Raw genomic sequence first — 12,157 nt, forward strand, 5'->3', positions numbered from 1 at the left:
AATATGATAATTGTGTACATACTTGTTTAATGTCTGTGTACCCCACCAGAATACACAATTCTCTGAGAGGAATTTTGTCCTTTTTATCTACCAAAGTCTCTAACTTTTCATTTTCATCCATATAATAAACATTCGTTGAAATAAATGAAGATCATGCAAATGAGAAAGGCAAAAGCTGTTTATTCACAGCTTGTTACAGCAAGGGAGTTAGCCACCAACGTTTGCATTTTGGCAGGAACTCAAAGTCAGGTAAAAGAGTGGGGAAGCTTTATAGTGGAAAAAAGGAAAGCTTTGGGTACGTTTATTGGTTAGGGAAGCTGCGGGTGGGCTAACTGGAAGCAAGGTGTCCTGTGTGATTGGCTAAGGGTGCATTAATTGGCTTTCTATGGTTAGTCCCAAGTTGAAAGCAGAGACGAAAATTAGGGGAGCTGTCACTTATTAATCAAGATCTGCTGTGTGAGGAAGATTGTTACAGGGCCTACTGTATGGCTTCCTAGCCTGGCTGGTGAAGACAGTGGTCTGACTTCCTCCAAGGCTGACTTGGACCCAGATGGTAGACTGGCTTCCTGGGCTGGTTAGTGTGGATGATGGGTTGGGTCCCCAGGCTAGTTGCTGCAATTGTGGGTCAGAGTTCTGTTGTTACATATGGCCTGGACATTGTTCATTGTCTATTCAATTTCTCACTTTTATCAAAAAGTCTATTATGAGCCACACACCATGATAAGCTCTGGGATACAGAGATTGACAAAAGATAGTTGTTGACCAATTGAACTATTGGTACAAGATGGTGTTTAAATAACTGGGTGCATCCATTAGGATTAGGCTTGGCTTGTGTATGACATAAAAACCTAAACCCCATGGTTTAAGTGAAATTTGAGTTTACTCCTCTCTCATGTAAAGGCTCTGCAGGCAGGCTCTCAAGCTCTGGTCCGGCAGCTCCACAAGCACCAGACTCCCAGGCTCCTTCCATCTTGCTGATCCACCGTCCTCAGCATTCCACTTCATGGAAAGTGGTGGCTCACGGTCCAGCCATCACATTCATATTTAAACTACCACCACCAACAAAAAACAAGAGCCGAAGAGCACATACCCTTTCCCTCCCCACATTTATATGTACTTCCCAAGAGGCCAGAATTTAGTAATACGGCCATGTAGAGCTGTAAGGGAAGCTGGGAAACATATTTATTCTAAGTGCACATATGTAAAGCTAAAAATGTCAGGTTTTATTACTAAGGAAGATGAGGAGAAAGACCATAGGGGTCAATTAGCAGCCTCTGCCAACTGGAGAAATGGGGTCTGGGGACCATCCATAAATCCAATTACTCAGGATGTCTCTTTTCTCTAGCAGAGTACTCTTGACTTAGCGTGTAATTATTCTCACTGTTACAAATCAGGTGCTTTTCCTAGTTAAAAAGAAATAGCTGTATGAGATTCATGGCTACCCTACTTTAAGGAAGCTGTCCAGGATGTTGTCTACAGAACTGTGAGAACCCTCACCGTAACCAGGGACACTTTTCCCTCAGCTCTCAACAATTATGCTTCTCCTGAATCCTCAGGCAAAGGACAAAACCAGAGAGATGGCTGGCACTGTTTTTTTTATTTTTTGTAGGCTAAGCATTTGCGATAGATATTGCAGACCCTTATTGCAATTCATTTGGCCCAAGGTACTCTGTTGTCTTTTTGGATGAATTTGTGATCCAATCAAATTCATGGTCCCATACATTTAATTTCATAATCACATAGAATTTTCTATATTTTGACTTAGAAAATTCCTACAGCTTCTTCTGGGTATCATTCCTATTTACTTTAATGTGTTATTGCTCCTCAGCCTCTGGTCCGAGTCCTGGTTAGAGGATGAGTGTAAGCTGAGGTAGAGGGGGCGGGGCATGGCAGAGTCTCGCTCTCCCCTCTGGAAGGAGGACCCACGCTTCAAAGGGGGCTATGGGATTAAATTTCCCCAAGACTTCTAGTTCTTTTCTTAGGTCCATATTTAGATTATCAAGCCCTTGATATTTTTCCAGAGCATTATTCTTACTTTGGCCGCAGAATCCTGGTGAAGTTGTAAACTCATCTGCAGTTTAACAAAGTGCAAGATCAGTTTCAGCATTTACTTTGTATCTGACTTCTACAGGGAGAAGGATGTCTGCAGTGTGCTATAGTTTCCTCTGGGTTTTGAGGTGGCTGTTCTTTGTTCTAAGTTCTTTGTTTCTCTCATCTTCACCCATTGGAAGCTACCTGGGCCCTCGAGGCTTCATCTGGTTTGCCTTGCTAGAATACAGGAGCCTCATTTTCTTTTGCATCATCCTTACTCCATATCTGATTCCACGTGCCCCACATGTCCTCTAAGGTTTTGTTGTATACAATCCCAACTGTAGATTAGTGGAACGGCTTATTGAATGATCACTTAATTCACCATCAGGGAGATACATATTGAGATTAAGTGCTCTTTATACTTTGACCTGGTGACTAATAAACCCTATTGTTGATCTAATACCAGAATGGATGGTTCAGAGAAACAAGGTGTGGTAGGCAGAATAATGGTCTCCAATTATTAGGTAAGAGTCTGCAAAGAACTTTCAGCAGTTTTGCGGTACTGAAAAAACAAACATTGGAGTTAAAGTCCTTTCAGGAAGGACGTCTCTAATTAGTACCCCCAGAGTCCCTGAAGAATTCTGTCCTAGGATGGCTGCTGTATCGCACAGAGTTTAATCAAGATACAGATATCACACAGGGATTTGAAACAGAAAAGTTTAATATAAAGAAGTACTAACTATACTAGGGTATTGAATTACTGAGAAATTGGCTAGTAAGAAGTATAATTCCAAAGAATACAGGAATAGTAGATATAAGAAAGAGTAACCTCTCCTAAGGCTGAAAATATCCAAGAAAGACCACCCACCCTCCCCGCCCCAAACTCCCTCCCAGGGCTGAGATCCAGACCTGGTTTAAGAGGACCTAGCTGCCCCTCACTCGCTGGCAGAGGAGTTGCTGAGATGCTGTACCTCAGAATTCCCTGCAAAGTAGCCCAAGGAGGTGCCCGAGGAAGTCATTCATGGGGAGGAGACTCAACATTCGCAATTCACTGAGAATCTACCCAGGGCGACAGGTGAAGCTGCTGGCTGCTGTGTGCTGCGGACTGCCAGGCACTGGAGGCAAAGGTGCGTGCCCCTGGAGCCTGGCCAAAGGGGGCTCAACTAGGGAGAGACCTCGTCCTCCTCCAGCGGTTCTCCAGCACCCTCTACTGACAATGCTTAACACCATGCCAGCTGGCAGAAGAAAAATATTTACAGAATCCAGCTCCGGCATTGTAAAGCAGGAAATGAAGGGTGGGTCTGGAGCTGAGGATTAATTGATAACTGGCACAAAGGGCAATCTGGAAATAGGTCAGCCTACACTAAGACTGAAACTCAGTTTCAGGTCAACTCAACCCCATACTGGATTAAAATGATTTTCCCCTACTCCAATTGCCTGCCAGGAATAAAAGCAAGTGACCGCTGAAGAAACCTGATATTTTCCAGAGACACAAACTACCTCTACAATTTTTCATGCAAAAACACTGTCATTCAATCAAAAATTACCAGGCTGAAAGCCAAGAGAAAAAAAATACTCAATAGTAACAGGTCCACAGCCAACCCAGATATTGGACTTATAGGACATAGACTTTGAAATAACTGCAATTAATAAGTTTGAGAAAATAGATGATAAGATGGAGAATCTCAGCAGAGAAATGAAATTTATAAAAAGAATTAAATGTAAAATCTAAAACTGAAAAATCCTATAAATAATATAATTGTCTCTCTTTCCCACTTTTCATAGGAGCTGATCCATGCCCAAGTCTCACTTAGTTTCTCCCACACAGAAAATTGCTTTACTTAATAATTATTATTTCTAAGTGCCTATTATGTGTCAGGCACTGTAATACATGCATCGTATACTTCTAGCCACCCAGCAACCTTGTTAAGTAAGTATTAGTTCCCCCTTTTTTATATTTGGAAATTGACACAGAGATGAAGGAATTTTCCCCAAAACAAACAACTGAAATGGTGAAGCCGAAATCCCAGGTCTATCACAGACTCTAAACTTGCATTCTTGCAACTAAACTACACATTACCTCTCTCCTTCCTATTTGTCTGAGCAGATGAAAACTAACTTCCTTCCTGTCTCTTCAGCATAATCCAGTATCTTCACCTACTTCCTATTTCTTTTTGTCTTTAAATCCTCAAATGAGGATGTGTTCATTGATTTTTTAAGAGAGAGAGAGGAAGGGAGAGGGAGAGAAAAACATCAATGGAGAGAGAAACATCCGTCAGTTGCCTCCCAAATGCACCCCAACCATGGACCAAACCCGCAAGCTGGGTATGTGCCCCAGCTGGGAATTGAACCTGCAACATTTCGGTGTTTGGGCTGATGCTCCAACCAAGTGAGCCACCAGGCCAGGGCTCTATTTTTTGTTTTCTTTTCATAAAAAGACTTTCTTAACTCTGAGCAAAGCTAATCCTTCTAGCTGTGCACCTGACTCCACCCTTACTCAGGGCCCTCACTTCCTTTCTTAGGCCTGTGCCCTTTCCCTCAATACAGCCACCCACTTGTCTCCAGAGCCTCAAGTTATCCAACCTTGGAAAGGGATGGGAAGGGGAGGAGAGGGGAGGGGAGGGGAGGGAGAAAAGAAGAACCCCTTGATCCTTCATCTTGCTTAATCTAACATTCATTACTTTCCCTCCTTCACTACCTAACCTCTCAATGGTAATTTCTGCTCTTAGCTTCTTTTTTTAAAATAATTTTTTATCCTCACCTGAGGACTTTTTAAAAATTTATCTTTAGAGGAGAAGGAAAGGAGAGAAGGAGTGAAATATCAATGTGTGGTTGTCTCTCGTGCATCCCCTGCTGGGAACTGGCCTGCAGCCCAGGCATGGGCCCTGACTGGCAATCGAACTGTGATCCTGAGCGCAGGTTTGCAGGCCTGTGCTCAATCCACTGAGCCACACCAGCCAGGGATGCTCTTGGCTTCTGCTTCCACAGATTATACACACGCATTAACTCACTCAACATGAAACATAAAATCCCTCTCTCAGCCATCACCAGAGTCCTCCTTACTGCCAAACCCCACAGGCTGTGTGATTCCTTACCCTGTTAACTGTCTCTAGCAGATGACTACGGTCTGCATGTCACATCTCTAAGTCCAGCCCCAGCTGTAGTGGACTGTTCAGTATGACTCACCTGGTACTGCCAGCATTCTGCTTCAGGTCTGCACCTTGACCTTCACATTCTGCTTCAGGTCAGTATTTGTCAGGGTTCTCCAGAGAAACAGAACCAATGGGATATATACATGTGTGTGTATATATGGAAAGAGATTTATAATAAGGAATTGGATCACACAGGCTGCCAACTCCACAGTCTGCATTGTGGGCCTGCAGGCTCAAGACCAAGGAGAATCAATAGTGTGGTTCCAGCCCAAAGGCCAGCAGACTGGAGACCCAAGAGAACTGATGGTACAGATGAAGTTTGAAGGCAGTCGGCTGGGTAATTCCTTCAACTGACTAAATAAGACCCACTCCTTATGGAGGCAGCTTTACTCAATGTTCACCAATTTAAATGTTAATCTCGTACAAAATAACCCTCCAAGTTGACAAATAAAATTAACCATCATAAAGCCCTTCTCCCACAAAATGGGACTTGCTCATCACCCCTCTCCTAGTGCACTCTGATGCAAACACAGCCAGGAGGTGCAGGGACTTGGTGTCCAGGCGCAATCCTCAACCAATGAGTGCATTCACTGGTGGATGAATATTCCAGATTCCCATGTTTCATGAGGACAATTTTGAGAGTTCTGCTGAAATAAAGCCTGCATTGCCTATAACTGCAAGCTCAATAAAGCATGGTTTTGTTGGCTTCTCCTCCTTCCCTGTCTCGCCCTGTGTTTTCTAACTCTTGCTTCCTGGGATCCCTCCCCAAAAAATGACTGGCACCTAAATTCGTGCTCAGGCTGTTCTTCTGGGGAAACTCAAACTTGATGCCTTCTTAGTAGCAGAGGGCTCTGCAATTCTGTCCTGATTCTGCCCCTGCCTCTCTGACCTGTTTCTCTCACTGGTTTTCTTCTGTTGGCCTGACCTTGACGATGAGGGGTTCTCTGTCTTCCACCTTCTTCTTGTCTCCCTCCATAGACTCTCCTGATTGATGTCATTCATTTCAGCACAGTGCTTGCCACTCTCTCTGTTCTGGTCTCCTATTTCCTCCTGCCTTCTGGGGATCCCCTGAGGCTTCAGCACCTGGTCCTCACACAAATGTGCCCACATCCAAACACAATCTATTCCCACACAATATGTGTGTCCCTTCTATGTTCCACATCTCCATTCGTGGTATGATCATTCTCTCAGTGTCTCAGAATAGCAACTTCAAATATTCCTTCTCTCTCATCCCCTAAATCTTTCTATGAATGACTCGGAAACAGCTCCAGTTTCTGTTCCCTCCTCTCCATCCCCACTGGCATTAACTCAGTTCAGGTCTTCATCATCTCTTTCTTTTTTCAATTATATCTTATTGATTATGTTATTACAGTTGTCCAATTTTCTCCTCATTGCCCCCCTCCACCCCTCACCCCCCCCACTCCCTCAGGCAATCCCATACATTGTCCATGTCTGTGGGTCATGTGTGTAAGTTCTTTGGCTACTCCATTTCCTGTACTGCTTTTAACATCCCCCTGTCTGTTTTGTACCTACCAATTTATACTTCTTAATCCACTCATCTTTTTTACCCATTCCCCCACACCCCTACCCAAGAACCATCAAACACTCTCCATATCTGTGATTCTATCTCTGTTCCTCTTGTCTGCTTAGCTTGTGTTTTAGATTCAATTGTTGATAGATATGTGTTTATTGCCATTTTATTGTTCATAGTTTTGACCTTCTTTTTCTTAAATAAGTCCCTTTAACATTTCATATAATAATGGTTTGGTGGTGATGAACTCCTTTAGTTTTTTCTTGTCTGAGAAGCTCTTTATCTGCCCTTCGATTCTAAATGATAGCTTTGCTAAGTAGAGCAATCTCGGCTGTAGGTTCCTTTTTTTAATGACTTTCAATATTTCTTGCCAATCCCTTATATTCTACAAATTTTCTGTTGAGAAATCAGCTGACAGTCTTATGGGAACTCCCCTGTAGGTGACTACTTCTTTCTTGCTGCTTTTAAGATTCTCTCTTTGTCTTTAACCTTTGGCATTTTAATTATGACATGTCTTGGAGGGTCCTCTTTGCATTCATCTTGTTTGGGACTCTCTGTGCTTCCTGGAATTGCATGTCTGTTTCCTTTACCAAATTAAGGAAGCTTTCTCCTTTATTTTTTCCAATAGATTTTTAATTTCTTGCTCTTTCTCTTCTCCTTCTAGCACCCCTATAATATGAATATTGGAATGTTTGAAATTGTCCCAGAGGCTGCTTACACTATCCTCAGTTTTATAGATTCTTTTTTCTTATCATTGTTCTAATTGGTTGGGGTTTTTTGCTTCCTTATGTTGTAAATCATCTATTTGATTTTTGGCTTCATCCACTCTACTGTTGCTTCACTGTAATTTTTTCTTTATTTTAGTTAGTATATCCTTCATTTCTGACTGGATATTTTTTATACTGTTGAGGTCCTCACGAAGTTCCTTGAGCATCCTTATAACCAGTATTTTGAACTCTGCATCTGATAGATTGCTTATCTCTTTCATTTAGTTCTTTTCTTGGAGTTTTGATCTATTCTTTCATTTGGGCCATGTTTCTTTGTCTCCTCATTTTGGCAGCCTCCTTGTGTTTGTTTCTATATTACGTAGAGCTGCTATGACTCCCTGTCTTTGTAGTATGGCCTAATGTAGTAGGTGTCCTATAGGGTCCAGTGGTACAGCCTCCCCTATCACCCAAGCTGGGCACTCCAAGTGTACCCTTCATGTGCATTGAGTACACCCTCCTTTTGTAGTTGAGCTGTGATTGCTGTTGGCAGGTGAATGGACGGGATTTACCCAAGCCAGTCAGCTGCAAAGGACTGGCTGTGACCACTGATCACCAAACTCCACCCTCTGTGGAGGATCAGCTGTACAGGGGCAGGGTGGTGGTTCTTCAACATGGTCTGTAACTGTCCACTGGGTGCACAGGCTCTGGGGTTTCCCAGGTGGTACAGGCCGAGGTCAGGCCCCACCTGTCTTTTGCCCAGGGTCAACCTGCCTGAGCTATAAAACATCTAAGGTTACTACTTGTGCTGGGCTTGGAGATTCCCAGACAAAGCCAAACTGTGAATCTAGGCTGGCTGCTGCTAGTGCCGGGCCTATGGCCACTTAGCAAGAGGTACAGGGGCTTGGGGTTCACTGAAGCCAGGTGATACTTGTTTGAAAGGATTTCAAAAGTTGTGAAGCATGAGCCAAGACTAGCCATTCATACAGAAAAGTCACAGTTAACAGGGCAGGGCAAACAGTATTAGTCAGGTTGATGGAGGCTCACATATGGTACCTGCCTGCCAGCTCTATGGCTCTGGGTGGGGGAAGGTCCAGAAAAGGGACAATGGCCTCTGCCCACCTTTCTATCTAGGGGAAAGCTGTCCCCCAGCTCTCATTTTAATGCTAGACACCTCAGTTCCTCCCTGTATTGGCTGGTGACTTACAAACTGCCACCCCAGTGCTGGAGCTCAGAAGGAGTGAGTCTGAGTCATTCCGTGTGTGGATTATTTAAGAGGAACAGCTTGGGACTCTAGAAGTTTCTTCCACCCACTCAATCCCCTGGCTTTTGCAGCCAGAAGTTTTGGGAACTTATCTTCCTGGGACTGGAACTATGGACCAGGGGCCCTAGTGTGGGGCTGGGACTCCTCACTTCCAAGACATCCCTCCCAAATTTTATTCACCATGTATGGATGTAGGGCTAGCCCATTCCACATCTCCACCTCTCCTACCAGTCTGAATGGATGTGGTAGTTGTCAAACTTCCATTCAACTCGATTTGTGATGGTTCCGAGTGATGGTTGTTCTATAGTTTAGTTGCAATTTGATGTGGTTGTGCAACGAGGCAAGCCATGTTTACCTATGCCACCATCTTGATTGGAAGTCCCCCCATCATCTCTTTCTTTGTTGAAGATTTTATTTATTTATTTTTAGAGAGGGGGGGAAGGGAGGGAGAAATCAAGGGAGAGAAACATCGATGTGATCAATCAGTTGCCTCTCACACAACACACTGACCAGGACTGAGATCACAACCCAGGCTGAGGATTAAACTGGCGACCTTTCACTTTGCAGAGTGACACCCAACCAACTGAGCCACACCGGTCATGGCCATCATCTCTTTCTTAAATTCCTCTGTGGTCTCCTGTTTTCTCTTCCTCCAGACATCCCCAACTAAATTCACACTCTAATCAGCCACTGACTTGATCTTCCTAAATCAGAGATCTGATCATGTTACAACGCAGATCAGAACCTTCCCACAGTTTCCAATGTTAAAACAAAGCAAAACCCTTAAACTTTTGGCAGAGAAGAAGTCGAGAAGGCACATCTTCAGGTGAGAATAGTGGTCACTTAAACATTCTTGATGCTCATTGGAGCTACTTGTCCACATCCACACCAAGGCCACAGGGCTGGGAGGCACGCTCTTCCACCCAAAAGCTGGTCTAAGCTGCACAGACTCCCTGTCTTTAGTTCCCCTATCAAAGGTGAGTCAATCTAACACTTTTAAAATGAATTTCCTTAATAGCTAAGAGTAAAGATCAAAGAAAATATGCACACACACACAGAGACACACACCATAAGCAGGGATCTCTGAACCTTTAAAATGAATAGGTCTGTTTTAAAATAAAACTAATACCTATAAATATAAAACCATTTATAAATGGAAAACTGTTTGTCTAAAACTTTTAAAAGAAAACAAGAGAAAATCATTATGACCTTGGATTAGCAAAAATTTCTTGCAGATGACAACTAAAGCACAATCCACCAAAGAGAAAAACAGAATATATAAGAAATTTTAAAATTTAATAATAAGAAAACAAGTGACTCAATAAAATATGAACAAAAAGTTTGAACAGACACTTATCTAAGAAGATGCGGATGGCAAGTAAACACATGAAAAAAGGCTCAGTATCATTAGTCATTGTGGAAATGAAAATTAAAATCACAATGTGAAGATTATCAGAACATCTAGCATTGAGCACACCAAGTGTTGGAAAGGATACAGAAGAACTTGAACTGTCACATTGCTAGTGGGGATGTCAGGTGGTACAACCACTCTAGAAAACCATTTAACAGTTCCTTCAAAAGTTAGATACAGACCCACCATATGATCAAGCCACTCCACTCCTAGATATTTACCCAAGAGAACTGAAAGCACGTGCTCACATAAAGACTTGTACATGAATCTTCACCAGGGCTTTATTTGTAATAGCCAAAAATTATTTCACCTGTCCATGAACAGGTGAATGGACGAAGAAATTGTGGTACAGTGGAATACTACTCGGCAATAAAAAGAAATGAATGATTGATACACACAAGAATGTAAGTGAATCTCAAAATTAAGTTGAATGAAAGAGGTCAGACGAAAAAGAATGTGTATTATGTGATTCCATTTACCCAAAATAGAAAATGTAAACCAATCTGAAGTTATTCAAAGATTAGTGGTTGCCAGGAAAGAGGGAACGGCACAGAAGGGCAGAAGGGAAGAATTGGGAAAGGGCACAGAAACTTTTAGGTGTGACAAATGGGTTCACTATCTTAATTGTGATGGTTTCACAGACATATACACGTGTCAAAACTCATCACATTATACACCTTAAATGTGTACAGTTTATTAAAAGTCAACTTTACTTCAATAAAGCTGTTAAAATATTTAATTAAAAAATACTAATAGTCTTAGTTGATTTAAAAATCCTATTTCCCAAGTCGCGTACTGAGCTGACTTTTACGTGTTCTCATGATTCCATCCAACATCTTGGTGGTGGCGTTCTGGAGACAGACTGGACCCAGCTACAACCTATACTCCAAGAACTGTGCCGAAGCACAGAGATGCACTGAAAACAGAATTCAAAGCACACTTCAAGAAGACTTCTGGCAGCAGCACGGCCATTGTGAAAGTGAAAGAGGAATAATCTACCCTGACGAAAGCTTGCAACGCTACATTTTCAAGGCGAAGATGTGTGGACCCATGTTATGGCAGATTGAAAATGATCTCACTGTCTTGTTTATAGATGGGCACTTCCAATAAATTGAAGTATGGTGTAAAAAAAGAAGTCCTGCTTCTTGATCCTTTCAAAGAACTTCACCCATAAAGGGAAGTAGCTGAAAGAGCGTAGATCTGGTTTAAAACCCTATTCTGCCATAAAGTTGTTTATGACCTTGGACTGGTTACTTAACTTTGCACAGCCTCCCCAGTTTCTTCGTCCATAAAATGGGGCTAATAATAATCTTCCCCACCAGTTTGTTGTTAAAATTTTAGTGAGATAACAGGTTTGTGAGTCCCTAGCCCATTCTAGATGCCAGGATACATAATGCCCCATCTCCAAGAGAGCTAGATTCTTTGTTTGTTCCCTTCCTTTCCCCTCCTTTCCTCTTTCCTCCCAGATAGGGAGGGGTCCTAGTCACAAAGACATTCAGAGGAGAAACAATGAGGAGGAAGCAGGGCAGAGGACTTGGAATGTGTTGCCCTGAACACAGTGCCTGAGACCAGAGCTTGAGACTTCCTGGAGGGTGGTCCCAGGGATTGGGAGGGAGCAGAAAATGGAAGTCAGGGAAGGAGAAAATGCCAGTAAAAGATGTGCAACTGATGTGGAGCTCAGCCCAGCCAGAGCTTCTCTGAAAGACCTGTGGAATGCACCTTAGAATTGACCCTCTGAAGATCAGGAGGCTGGGAACAAACCCATGTCCTCCACGGGGTGAGGGTTGCACTCAAAGCATTAACTTTCCTCTCCTCTTGCCACATTTCTGTCAACTGAGAGAGAAAAATCAAGACCAAGCCTCTGTCTGGGTCACTGGCAGGGTCATGGGACCATCCACCACAGCTCAGTTCAAATCAAAAGTGACCAGAGAGCTTGTGGCATGGAGCACCAAAAGCAGCTGATTCGAGCCCAAAACCCAGGCTTACGTTGGCAGTGTAATCTGCTCAAGCTTATTGAGCACCTTTGTGCCAGGCAGATGGCCCCAAGTGCCTTTCAGTGCAAAA

General features: G+C 43.0%; 1 pseudogene; it reads left to right on the top strand.

Moving 5' to 3' along the window:
* Window positions 1-10,912: 10,912 nt before the first annotated feature.
* On the top strand, window positions 10,913-11,133 carry LOC118980827 (ATP synthase subunit epsilon, mitochondrial-like; annotated as a pseudogene).
* The last annotated feature ends 1,024 nt before the right edge of the window (window positions 11,134-12,157 follow it).

This window comes from Sturnira hondurensis, unplaced genomic scaffold, assembly GCF_014824575.4.
Source record: "Sturnira hondurensis isolate 20B ecotype Veracruz unplaced genomic scaffold, ASM1482457v3 Scaffold0023357, whole genome shotgun sequence".
In the NCBI taxonomy this organism is placed as follows: domain Eukaryota; kingdom Metazoa; phylum Chordata; class Mammalia; order Chiroptera; family Phyllostomidae; genus Sturnira; species Sturnira hondurensis.